The sequence below is a fragment of the Bison bison genome, unplaced genomic scaffold (assembly GCF_000754665.1).
Source record: "Bison bison bison isolate TAMUID 2011002044 unplaced genomic scaffold, Bison_UMD1.0 scf7180017864371, whole genome shotgun sequence".
NCBI lineage: Eukaryota > Metazoa > Chordata > Mammalia > Artiodactyla > Bovidae > Bison > Bison bison.
Genome location: NW_011494943.1, coordinates 1,274,463 through 1,286,484, shown reverse-complemented (window position 1 = coordinate 1,286,484; position 12,022 = coordinate 1,274,463).

The window sequence follows — 12,022 nt, the reverse complement described above, 5'->3', positions numbered from 1 at the left end:
AAATACCCCACACCGGCGGCCCAGACGCACCCCTGGAGTCCCCGCCTGCAGACGCCGACGCAGGAGGGAAGCCGAGCTGCCCCAGCACGGTCAGTGACTTCCCTGAAGTCGCTGGTCAACGGCAGAGCTGGGACTGGACCCCCTCGCCACTGGGGCTGTTATAGTCTCCATCAGCTGTGCTTGGAAAAGAGTCACCCACTGCCTGAACCGGAATGGGCCAACTGCAGCCCACGGGCCAGAGCCAGCTGGCAGGCTATTTTTGTAAATAAAGTTTTATTGGAACGCAGCCAGGCATGTTTGTTTACATACCTTCTGTGGCTGCTTTCCCACTGCCCGCTGCTGAAACAGAACTGAGTTGCTGGGGCAGAGACCACGTAGCCCACAAAGCTGCAAAGACTGACTCTGATCCTTTGCTGCTTTGCTTTGCAGTCCCTGCCCTCGACCCTTGACACTGGCAGACGTCCTGTTCCTTGTTGCAGCTCTTCGTGAGATGTCCTGATGGTCCGAGCTGTGACTCAGGAGCACGCCTGAATCCTGCTTGTGATGCTGGCGGCATTCGGGTGGGGTCCCGGGAGGGTGGGGACCCAGCCCAGCCTCAGAGGCTTATCTCATCCTCTGGGAGTTCTTCCCGTAAGATGATAAAGGAAGACCCTCCGGCCACCACGGCCAGCAGCACCACCACCAACTTCTGTTTGTGGAAAAGAGCCCTGAAAGGAGAAAGGAATTTACTGGAATTCAGAGGCCTAAGGATGTGAAGGTTCTTACAAGTAAATAGACAAATTTTAGATAAATGGTTGAAAGTTGGCAATAGCTGTGGCCAGGACATGTGTACATGAGTGTGCACACACACACACACAGAGACACCTCCTTGGAAATCAGAAAGTGTGACTCGTATTTTCAGAGGTCGCTCCAAGCAGCAGAAACATCACCTGTGCAATGAACGAGACAGCACCGATGTGTTTGGCAAGGCTGATAACCCACATGAGACCCTTGGACGTCCCTGGCAGTCCAGTGGTTAAGAGTCTGTGCTTCCAGTGCAGGGGGCAAAGGTTTGAACCCTGGTTGGGGGACTAAAATTCCATACGCAGTGTGGGAAAAAAAATTTTTTTAATGTTTTTTTAATTAAAAAAAAAAACACAAGAGTCACGACTCTTTCTGGAACACCGTGTCCGGAACACCCTGGGCCGTCAGAGGAGCCTGTCCCCCTGGCTTCGGGCCCCCGTTCTCAGGCGCCTCCTGGAGGCTGCAGGACTCGCTGGTCCGACCACAGAGGTGGGCAAACGACCTGGGGTGCTCAGCTCTGCACCCAGGTTCCCCTCCGCCAGGATGGCAGAGGCGATGCATTTGCTTCCTTCTCTGCCCCAAGGAGGCTCTTAGCCGAGGCAGGCAGGGGTCTCGCAGTGGGTGGGGGTGTCTAGTGCCGGAAGGTCGATTAGCAAGCTGGTTGTGGCCCCCAAGCCTGGCCTCTCCTTCTAATCCAGCTTTCGTCAGATTCTCTCCAGTTCTCCAGCTCCCTGACTTATCTGTCTCGCTCTCTCTATTTGGAACTTAGGAAAGAGAAAGAGGTGTTATTTATTCAAAGCAACTGGTGGTAAGACAGCATGCAGCTATTTTTACAATGCATTTTAAAGGGCGATTATCTGTTACTGCCAAAGTGGTGTGTTCAGGGATTTTGATGTTCCCCACTCAAACGTCAGGCCATTCCTCTCCTCACTTGGGCTCCAGCATCTTCTGGGACCTGTTTGCTGTCAAAGCAGGATGAGAAGCCCAGCCCACTGACTGTGTGTTTAAATACATGACTGAACAAAACACTGCAGCGTTGTTTGGTACTTTGTGGAGTACAGGCTAATATATGTGTAACTTCTTAAATTCAGTGGATCAATGGGTCAGGCATCTGTTGTGTGTGATTTGAACCCCAATACAGCCACAACTGTGGCTTCGCTGATGGCTCAGCGGGTATAGAATCCACCTGCCCTACAGGAGACACAGATGTGGGCTCAATCCCTGGGTCGGGAAGATCCCCCGGAGGAGGGAAATGGCAACCCACTCAATACTCTTGCCTGATCAATCCCATGGACAGAGGAGCCTGGCAGGCTACAGTCCAAAGGGTTGCAAAGAGTCAGACACAGCCAAGTGACCAAGCAGAAATATGTTAATATCTATGTACACACAAAACTGAAAACACAGAGTGTGTTTCCTGATTTTTAAGTTTAACTTGTGTTAAACCAAAGCATGTACAAACATCTACCATTGCATTATTATCAGCAAGTTCCTTGTGAGCAAAAAAAGGGTTTCTCGGGTCTCACTAACCAATAAGAGACTAGATAACCTCGAAAGAGAGGCATGAAGGTGAACAACTAGGAAAGAATGTGCCTTAAAATACCTACAGATCCCTTGGACATCAAGTCTTCTCGTGACTAAAGGGCCATTGTTTCCTTGGAGTCAAGTTGTTAAAGTTCTAAGAAGCCACTACAACGCCGGGGAATTTCAGTGCTGATCGTTCAAAAAGTCATTTCCTGGCTTTTCATTCTAAGATGAACTGGAAGCAGAGGTAGAAGGCCTCTCTGGAAGGACATCTCTTGTGTGTGCACAGGCACATTTACATTTAGAGGAGGAGGGGGCGACGGAGGATGAGATGGTTGGATGGCAACACTGACTCACTGGAAAAGACCCTGATGCTGGAAAAGATTGAGGGCAGGAGGAGAAGGGGACAACGGAGGATGAGATGGTTGGATGGCATCACCGACTCGGTGGACACGACTCTGAACAAACTCGGGATATGGTGAAGGACAGGGAAGCCTGGCGTGCTGCAGTCCATGAGGTCACAAAGAGTTGGACGTGACTGAACGACTGCATAACAATGATAGATAGATGGATAGAATTTCCATTTTACTTTTTCAGAGCACAAATCAACTGACAGAAAGGGTGATGACCAGGACTTTTCTGGATGGCCAAAAAGTGGGACGCGTTAAAATTATGGAGAAATGTTAGCAACTGATTGCAGGTGTATGAACTAGTTTGGTCTATCAGGAGAACAAATCAGCGATTTAGAGCAAGAGCTCTTAATATGTTCAAACCATTGGACCCAGTAGTATGTGTTCTGGGCTCTAGACTGAGGAAAGGAAAAGATGAACATGCAAAAGTATTCACTGCTGCTTTCTTTATACTTAAGAAAGGGACTGACCTAAGTGTCCAACAGCAGAAAGACAGCTAGATAAACGCAATGAATCTCAACTTGTTTCATGGGGGCCGCTATCCTACTTGGCAGGAGAAGCGATATAGTGGAGCGGTGAGCATACGGCCTTTCAAGCAGATCGTTGGGCTTCCCGTCCTGGCCTTACCACTTACTCAGGGTGTAACCTGAGAAAGCTGGCCGTCTACGAGCTGAGGAGAAAGGCCTGGCAGGCCTCAGAAGAGACAAGTCAGCCAACCTTGACCTTGGACTTCCAACCCGCAGACCTGGGAGAAAATAAACTTGTTGCTTCATCCACCCAGTCTGTGGTATTTTTTACGGCAGCCCTAACAAAGGAATACGGGCAGGTACCTAAGGATGGAATTTCCAGGTCACAGAGTGTAGGGATGATTAGCTCTGGAAATACTGCTGGAAATAATGCACACAAGTTAAACTTAAAAATCAGGAAAAATTATACACCCTCTTATGTTTTCAGTTTTCTGTGTATATAGATGGCAGCATGTATGTGCCTGGTCGCTCAATCGTGTCTGACTCTTTGCGACCCCAAGGACTGTAGCCCACCAGGCTCCTCTGTCCCTGGAATTCTCCAGGCAAGAATACTGCAGAGGGTTGCCGTTTCCATCTCCAGGGGACCTTCCCAACCCAGGGATCGAACCTGCGTTTCCTGTTCTCTTTACCTGCTGAGCCATAGAGAAGCCCAATGTCAGCACAGATACACCTATATCCAGATAGAAATAAAGACAAATATATAATAGTGGAAAACTCATCAGAAAGTTACCTGTAGACAAGTCCCTTCTTTTTGTCTATATTTTATAATGGACATGACTTTGTTGTTGTTTTGTCGCTCAGTCCTGTCCGACTCTTCGCGACCCCGTGGACTGCAGCACGCCAGGCCTCCCTGTCCATCACCAGCTGCCGGAGTTTACTCAGACTCATGTCCATCGGGTCAGTGATGTCATCCAACCATCTCATCCTCTGCCGTCCCCTTCTCCTCCCACCTTCAATCTTTCCCAGCATCAGGGTCTTTTCCCATGAGTCAGTTCTTCGCATGGCTTACTTATGTAATATAGAAGCATAAGAGCTTTTGCTATCATTGTGATTATGGTAATGATCAAACTGGATTATTGACAGCTGGCATTCTACATTATACTGGTTTCTCTGTTTTCTGATTTTTCTACCATGGACATAAGTTATTTTTATAGTCACAGGAAGGAAATGTTTCTAATAAAGAAAGGAGAAAAGTGTAGAAAGGAATACAGTAATGAGCTATTGGCCCTGAGCTCTGCATGTTTATAACATGGAAACTGGCAAAGGCTACAGACCAAGTTTATGGTTCTCTGGACTATCCAGACTTAGGGAGTAATGGGGAAAAGGCTAATAACGCAGCTTAAAGTTCAAAGCGTGTTATTTCTGTAATCACTGTACTGTGAAATAGCACAAAAAATTGAGACATAAGATTATTGTTGCCGTTTCTTTATTTCAATTATCTGCATTTCTACCTAATACCGTGCCCCTCTATTCCTGTTATAATGAGAATGGGGGACAGAGAGATTTTTATAAAAAATTAGCCAGAAATCAAATTTAAAGACTTTAGTCATTTACAAAACAAGTAACTTAGTTATGAACCTGTGCTTATATTTATATATTTTCAAGTATGAATTTGGATATTAATAATTATATAAGGACTATATAAGAAATTTAGAAAATTTACTAATTTCAGTCTTTGTGCAAAATCCAAAAATTTTCACTAATTAAAATTTTATGCTTGTAACCTGATTCTTTTATTTTTAAATTGGATTCCTATGAATCTCATAAATATTGAAAATTACGTGATCCTATTCATTCCACTTAAATGTTCTAGGCAAACATTTTTGGAGAAATAAAGTTTCAGCACCTTAAAAGCTAAGAATAAAAGAAAATTAAAGTAAGAATTAAGTAAAAATAATTAGCAGGAAATAACTCACAAAGCTACAAGTTCTAGTTATTCAGTCATTAAGTCATGTCTGACTCTTTGTGACACCAGGTTTCCCTGTCCTTCACTATATCTTCTGTTCATGGGAATTTCCAGGCAAGCATTCTGGAGGGGGCTGCCATTCCCTTCTGCAAGGGATCTTCCCGACCCAGGGACTGAAGCCAGGTATCCGGCATTGCAGGCGGATTCTTTGCTGTCTGAGCCACCAGGGAAGCCCGTAAGTTCTGGAATGAACGGCAAACGCATGTTTCGACAATGGCTGACATCTGATGGTTGTGTGACAATATTATTTTCTGCACCAGTGAGGACAGCACTTCCAACTGAAGGATGAACACGTTAAGATGCTCACAGACGTCAAGGTGCTCAGATGTGGAGGGAACGACTCCTTGAACTAAAGACATTCGACGGGCGGCATCTGCACACTATGAAAGAGGCAAGGTGGTTTCACAGGCTGTGGGGGAAGAGGAGCCGTGGCTGCAGGCCAGCCCAGGGTGGGTCAGAGGTGCTGCAGAGGGCGCTGGGCCCCGGCCCAGACCCCGCTCCCCAGAGGCTGGGGTGGAGAAGGGGTCTCCTCCCCGCTGAGGGGTCCCCTTCCAGGGGACACCCACTGACGGGGCAGGGAGCCGTGACGTGTAATTGGCTAATGTCTGGGGGACACTTTGAAGATGAAAAGTGCCAGGTGGGTATCATCACATCCGCTTCTTAAGATGGTATGCGGAATAATAACACAGCTCTCCCCCACCGGGCCTTTCATCCGTGGATTTCAAAGCCCTTAGCCTTAATTAAGTAGCCCAGCACCTCTCAGAAGGAGGCACTAACAGCCTCTTTGCCTGAGATGGAGACGCAGAGGAGAGGAAGTGACCTGCCCAGGCCCTCAGCGGCAGAGACAGCCGTTCTGAAGGCATCCGGTGGCAGGCAAGCACGCGCTCCGAGTGTCTTCTGCGCTGGGCCCCCTGCTGAGCTCCGGGGCACCCCCACTGGAGCTGGGCCATCCACTGCTACATTTTCAGGAGGTTTGCAAACTCATTGTGAAACAAAACCACTATTTCACTTTTTTAAAGATAGAAGTAAGGCACATTCTTTTTAATTTTTTGTAAGTACAGTTGATCCACTGTGTTGTGCTAGTTTGAGATGCAGAGCCCAGGGGTTCAGTTATACGTACATTTCTAGTTTCTCCCACCTTCGTGGATCACAGCCTTGTCATGGTGAAGGGGCTTGTATAACTCAGAGAAGCCGTGAGCTGTGCCAGGCAGGGCCACCCAGTACCGACGGGTCATAGTGAGGAGTTCAGACAAAACGTGGTCCTCTGGGAGTGGGAATGGCAGACCCCTCCAGTATTGTTGCTGCAAGAAGCCCAGGGACAGTATGAAAGGGCAAAAGATACGGACACCAGAAGATGAATCCCCAGGTCAGATGTCCAATATGCTACTGGGAAAGGTCAGAGAAGAGAAAGAACGAAGCAGCTGAGCCACAGTAGGACCGACTCAGTTGCGGATGTGTCTGGTGGTGAAAGTCAGGTCTGATGCTGTAAAGAACAATATTGCACAGGAACCTGAAGTGTTATAAATGAAGGTGGGTTGGACACCGTCAAGCAGAAGATGGCAAGAGTGAACATCGACAGCTTAGGTATCAGTGAACTCAAATGGATGCGAACGGGAGAACTTAACTCAGATGACCATTATGTTTACTGCTGTGGGCAAGAATCCCTTAGAAGAAATGGAGTAACCCTCATAGTCAACAAAAGAGTCTGAAGTGCAGTATTTGGGTGCAATCTCAAAAACAGAATGATCTTGTTCAGCTATATCTAGTGTCTATATTGATTTGTACATATCTAATGTCTTTTCAGATTCGTTTCTCTGATAGGTTATTACAAAATATTGAGTATAGTTCCCTGTGCTATACAATAGGTCCTGTTGATTATTTTATAGTGTGTATATGTTAATGCCAAATTCTAATTTATCTTTCTTCTCTCTAACTTAAGTTAAAAATATTTTAAAATTAGGCAGTTAAAAAAACTACTTATTTTGTGAATTTTCTGTACATTAAAATATCAGTATAAATTATTATTGGGCTTCCCAGCTGGTGCAGTGGTAAAGAATCCACCTGCAAATCCAAAAGACCTGGGTTTGATCCCTGGGTTGGAAAGACCCTCTGGAGGAGGAAACGGCAACCCTCTCCAGTCTTCTAGCCTGGAGAATCCCATGGACAGAGGAGCCTGCAGTGCATGGGGTCACAAAGAGTCAGACACAACTGAGCGACTGAACACACAAGCATAAACTATTATTATACATGCTTTTTTCCCCACAGAGTCTACTGTAAAGCATTCACCAGCATCTGCTTGGGGCACCTTTGGATGGAAAAGACAGGCCCAGGCCCTGTCCTGAGGGATGCCCCAGGCAAACTGGTTCGTTCAGCGTGAAGGACTGTGACGAAGTCGGAGCCATCTTTAGTGTGAACTTAAGCTTCTGGCCCATCACTTACATGAGAGGGGCCTTAAAACTGGGTTCAAACATTTTGTAACACTTACAGAGCACATTGCACATGGGTTTGTTTGTTTGTTTGTTTGTTTTTTGGCCATGACACGTGGCTTGGGGGACCTTAGTTCCCCAGCCAGGGACTGAACTTGCACTCTCGGCAGTGAGCACAACACCTAAGCTAACCCTGGACCACCAGGGAGTCCTCGCTGCTGTAAGACCACTACCTCTTTCCACTCTGCCCTGCATTTCACTCCCCTTCACATCCTTAGGTGCTGGGGTGACCTTGGTGTCATGAACAGGCCAAAATGAGATGGACACATGCACCGTTCCCTGGCCACCGCGCGGTCCGTGAGGCTCTGACAGTGTCTTCTGCGTGTTCTCCAGACTCTGCAGGCTTCTCTAGGGAATTCGGGCTGTAGGTCATCTGTCATTCCCCATCTCCACCGCTTTGCTTCAGCCATCCCAGACGGATCTGTTCCCTCTCACACGGACGGGGTCTGAAGGGTGAGTTCGGCCCAGTGGCCCACAGCCAGAGTCCAGGCTCCGGTGCTAGGACTCCCTCCGTGCGCTCACCCCCAGTTTGGGGTCCGCTCAGCAGTGTGCTCTGTCCTTTGGAGAACAGACTTATGGGCACAGCAGGGAAGGAGACGGTGGGGCCCGCCGAGAGAGAAGCGCTGAATGTGTACATTACCATACGTAAAATTAGACAGCCAGCGGGAATTTGCTCTATGGCACAGGGAGCTCGAATCCCGTGCTCTGACAGCCTGGGAGCGGGATGGGGAGGGGACATGTGTGCCCACAGCTGAGTCATGTTGATGCGTGGCAGAAACCAACACAGCAACTGTCCTCCAATTAAAAATAAATACCTTTAAATTAAAAAAAAAAAAACACCAAAAACCACGCTCTGTCTTGTACAGCTTTGCTGGGATGCCAGGGCTCCGTCAGTGTGGGGCTGCCCAGGCCCCCACCGCTCACCCCCGGCGCACCCCATGAGGCTGGCAGCGCCCACCTTCGCGGTGCTCCTGAGGGTGTGTGCTGGGCAGGAAGAAGCCGGGCTTTGAGCTCTTCGTCCCCAGCCCCAGGCGCCACCGGGGACCCAGTTCATGCCACGGTCCTGCCTGATGGAAAGAGAGGTACTGAGTTCTGGCAGAAGCGGCTGAGACTCGAGCCGGGGTGGTGGTGGGGGGCCTGAGCCGCCCTGAGCCCCACCCCGCACCCCCACCATCTGCTCCTCTGTGTGTTTATTGTTGTCTGGTTTTAAAAAATAAGTTCAAGGGGAAAAACAAAGCAAACTGGTGAAAAACAATGTGAAGGATTGAAACAATTTATATTTAGAGTCTGTTTAAAAAAAAAGTATATTTCACCATCTTTGGTTCCATAGTCCTGTGTTTCTCATTAAAGCTTGAAACAGAGAATCTACCCCTCAAATCGTGCCCTGAGTACTTGGGGAGGCTCCAGCGGTCTCTGTTCAGCCCTTCAGTGTCTTCCTAACAACACCCGGAGTCCCACCCAGGCTCCTAACAGACCTGCAGCTTCCTGCATGGACAGTAGCCTTTTTTTTTTTAAGCAACCCCCCACCTTTGGGGCTTCCCTGGTGGCTCGGATCGTAAAGAATCTGCCTGCAATGCAGGAGACTTGGGTGCGATCCCTGGGTCAGAAAGATCCCCTGGAGAAGGAAATGGCACCCACTCCAGTATTCTTACCTTGTCACACAACAGAGTGACTCACACTTTCCCACTTTCTCCAACCTCACACATACTCCCCGGTTTGGGTTGCTTTCCCCTTGATGGGCTACAGGTACAGAACTCCCCTCCTTCTTGGCAGCAAGGGCCTGATCACGTGACCTAGGCTCAGCCAGTCAGAGACTCCTAACTGAGATTCGGATTGAGGAGTAACTCCAAGAGTTAGGCAGCACCCATGTGGTGCAGGACGGCTGCGTAGATGTCTGGTTTCCAGGGTGGACACCTGGACGCTGAGCTGCTGGAGGCAGAGGCTGGTCTGCAGTGGAGGCCTGGGCGCCACCTCATATCATCCAGGGAAGGGCCTGGAGTCACCTGGAGCTGTGTGAGGATCATGTGGGCGTTGCATCAGGGTGCACAGCCCCCGGCCCGGGTCTCTGGACCACCCCGGTTTTTATGAATATCCTTTGTGAGTGAGTTGCTCAGTCATGTCTGATTCTTTGTGACCCCATGGACTGTAGCCCACCAGGCTCCTCTGTCCATGGGATTTCCCAGGCAAGAATACTGGAGTGGGTTGCCATTTCCTTCTCCAGTGGATCTTCCCAACCCAGGGATCAAACCCAGGTCTCTCCTGCATAGCAGGCAGATTCTTTACCGTCTGAGCCACCAGGGAAGCCTGAATGTCTGGTAGTGAATGCCTTTTCTGTTTAAATTCTCTGGGATTAATTTTGCTGGTTGCAGTTATGAACATTGATTCATACAGTAGTTAATACATAATACCACCCATCACCACCTGAAATGCATATTTCCCCTTATACTGCCTGAATTTCTTGTCTGGCCACTTATCAATTTCTATTGATTGATTAAGGAGGCCAAGATCCCTGGCTGGCATTGGTTAGACTGTACAAGCCATGTAAGGACTTAGGGAAGGCGTTAGGGCCTTAAGATCCCTGCTTCCCACATTCCCACTGCCCAGAGACTCAGGCCGGGGTCCCGTCTGTTTGTTTTCAAGCCAGAGACCCTGGAGTTCCTCCCTCTGAGCTGCCCTCAGTCCCAGATGCGGAAGGCTTTGAGAAGAAACTGTACTTTTCCATCCGACAGTAAGCTGCCCACATCAAAGCCCAAGAAGGCACAGGCATGTGGGGAGTCATGGGTCAGATACTTAATTATTCTAATCTAGAAATCTTTTCTCCCTGCACTGCCAAGAACAGAAAGTTCCTTTTTGAAAAGCAGGGTTGTTCCTTGGAAGGATTGAGTGTCTCCTGGACCTATGAAGCTCTCAGACTCACCTCCAGAGCTCCAGAGTTTGAGAACACCCAGACACGTTCCGTCCGCAGATCGTGGACGAAGCGGGAGCTGCCAGCCTTTGCAGGAGAGGGTGTGGAGGGTGGGCTTAGGTGTGTGCCTTTCTTATTTATTTTTAAGAAAAGCCTCCTTTCAAATGGGGAGATTAGGATGGACTTGTATTTCTAAACAACCGTGTCCTCTGATATCGTCAGATAAAGAAATGACTCTTAAATGTTGCCTCATCTACAAAGCTTAGGACCTCTTTTTCCCTTTTGCTTTTTCTTTCTCTCTCTCTTTTTAATCTTTGAGAAAGATAATGAAAGAGGAAGCTTGAAACCCCATTTCTATTGATGTTTCAACACACAACTGCAGGATTTAAGAACCAGCAGAGATCAAAGGGAACGAGTCCCATTTCGATAGCATTACAGCGTCGTGGGCAGAGGGTGTGGAGCTCATTTAGGAGCTCAGAGGCAAGGAGTTGTTCACACACCTTCATTTGAGCCAAAGACAGAAGGAAAAATGCCCGAGGTTCCAAGGGATTCTTCAGGAGCGTGGTTAATAAGGTCACAGCAGCTGCAACACTTGGCTGATGCGTCTGCCTCGGGAAAACCCACAAGACTCCCGTGTCAGCATCACCCGGAGGAGAAACAAGCAGTGGTGACTCCATCCTAGTTCCAAATTTAACTGAGTGAGGGGTGTTCAGCCGGCTCTTCTTTCTTTTAAAGAGAGAAGTCATTTTCTTGTTAAAAAAAAAAAAAAGGATTGATCTCACTTATTTTCAGTCGCGCTGGGTCTTTGCTGCTGCTCAGGCGCTCTCTGGCTGAGATGAGCAGGGCCGCTCTCCATCACGGTGCTCGGGGTTCCCGTTGCGGTGGCTCCTCCTGTTGCCGAGCTCAGGCTCTAGGCGCACAGGCTTCAGTTCTTCTTGCCTGTGGGCCCAGTAGTCGTGGTGTCCAGGCTCAGCTGCTCCAAGCAGGGGGAGTCTTCCCAGACCAGGGATCGAACCCGTGTCCCCTGCATGGGCAGGCAGATTCCTATCCACTGTACCACTGGGGAAGTCCTCAATCTGTTCTTAGTGGGATCTGGGATGAGAGCCTGGGAAAAACAGAGTTGGGAATAGAGTGGCAGGTGAGGGACAAAAAACACGTCCTGTCGGCTTTGACTGGGTCTCTTACTGCCTTCCTCTGAGATGGACATCCCATCTGCCTCCCACCTGGTGGTCCTGCCTCCAGCCTCGCTTCCCATTAAGACGAGCTCTGACCCCAGGCCTTCCTCCTCCAGCCCCGGTCTCTGCAAGGCACCACCACCCTGCACCTGCCCAGAGACCTGAGCGCCATCACTGTCTCTCAGCCTCCAGTCCTCCCCACGTGGACTCCATCACCGCAGCCCACGGACTCCAGCTCCATTCCCTCCC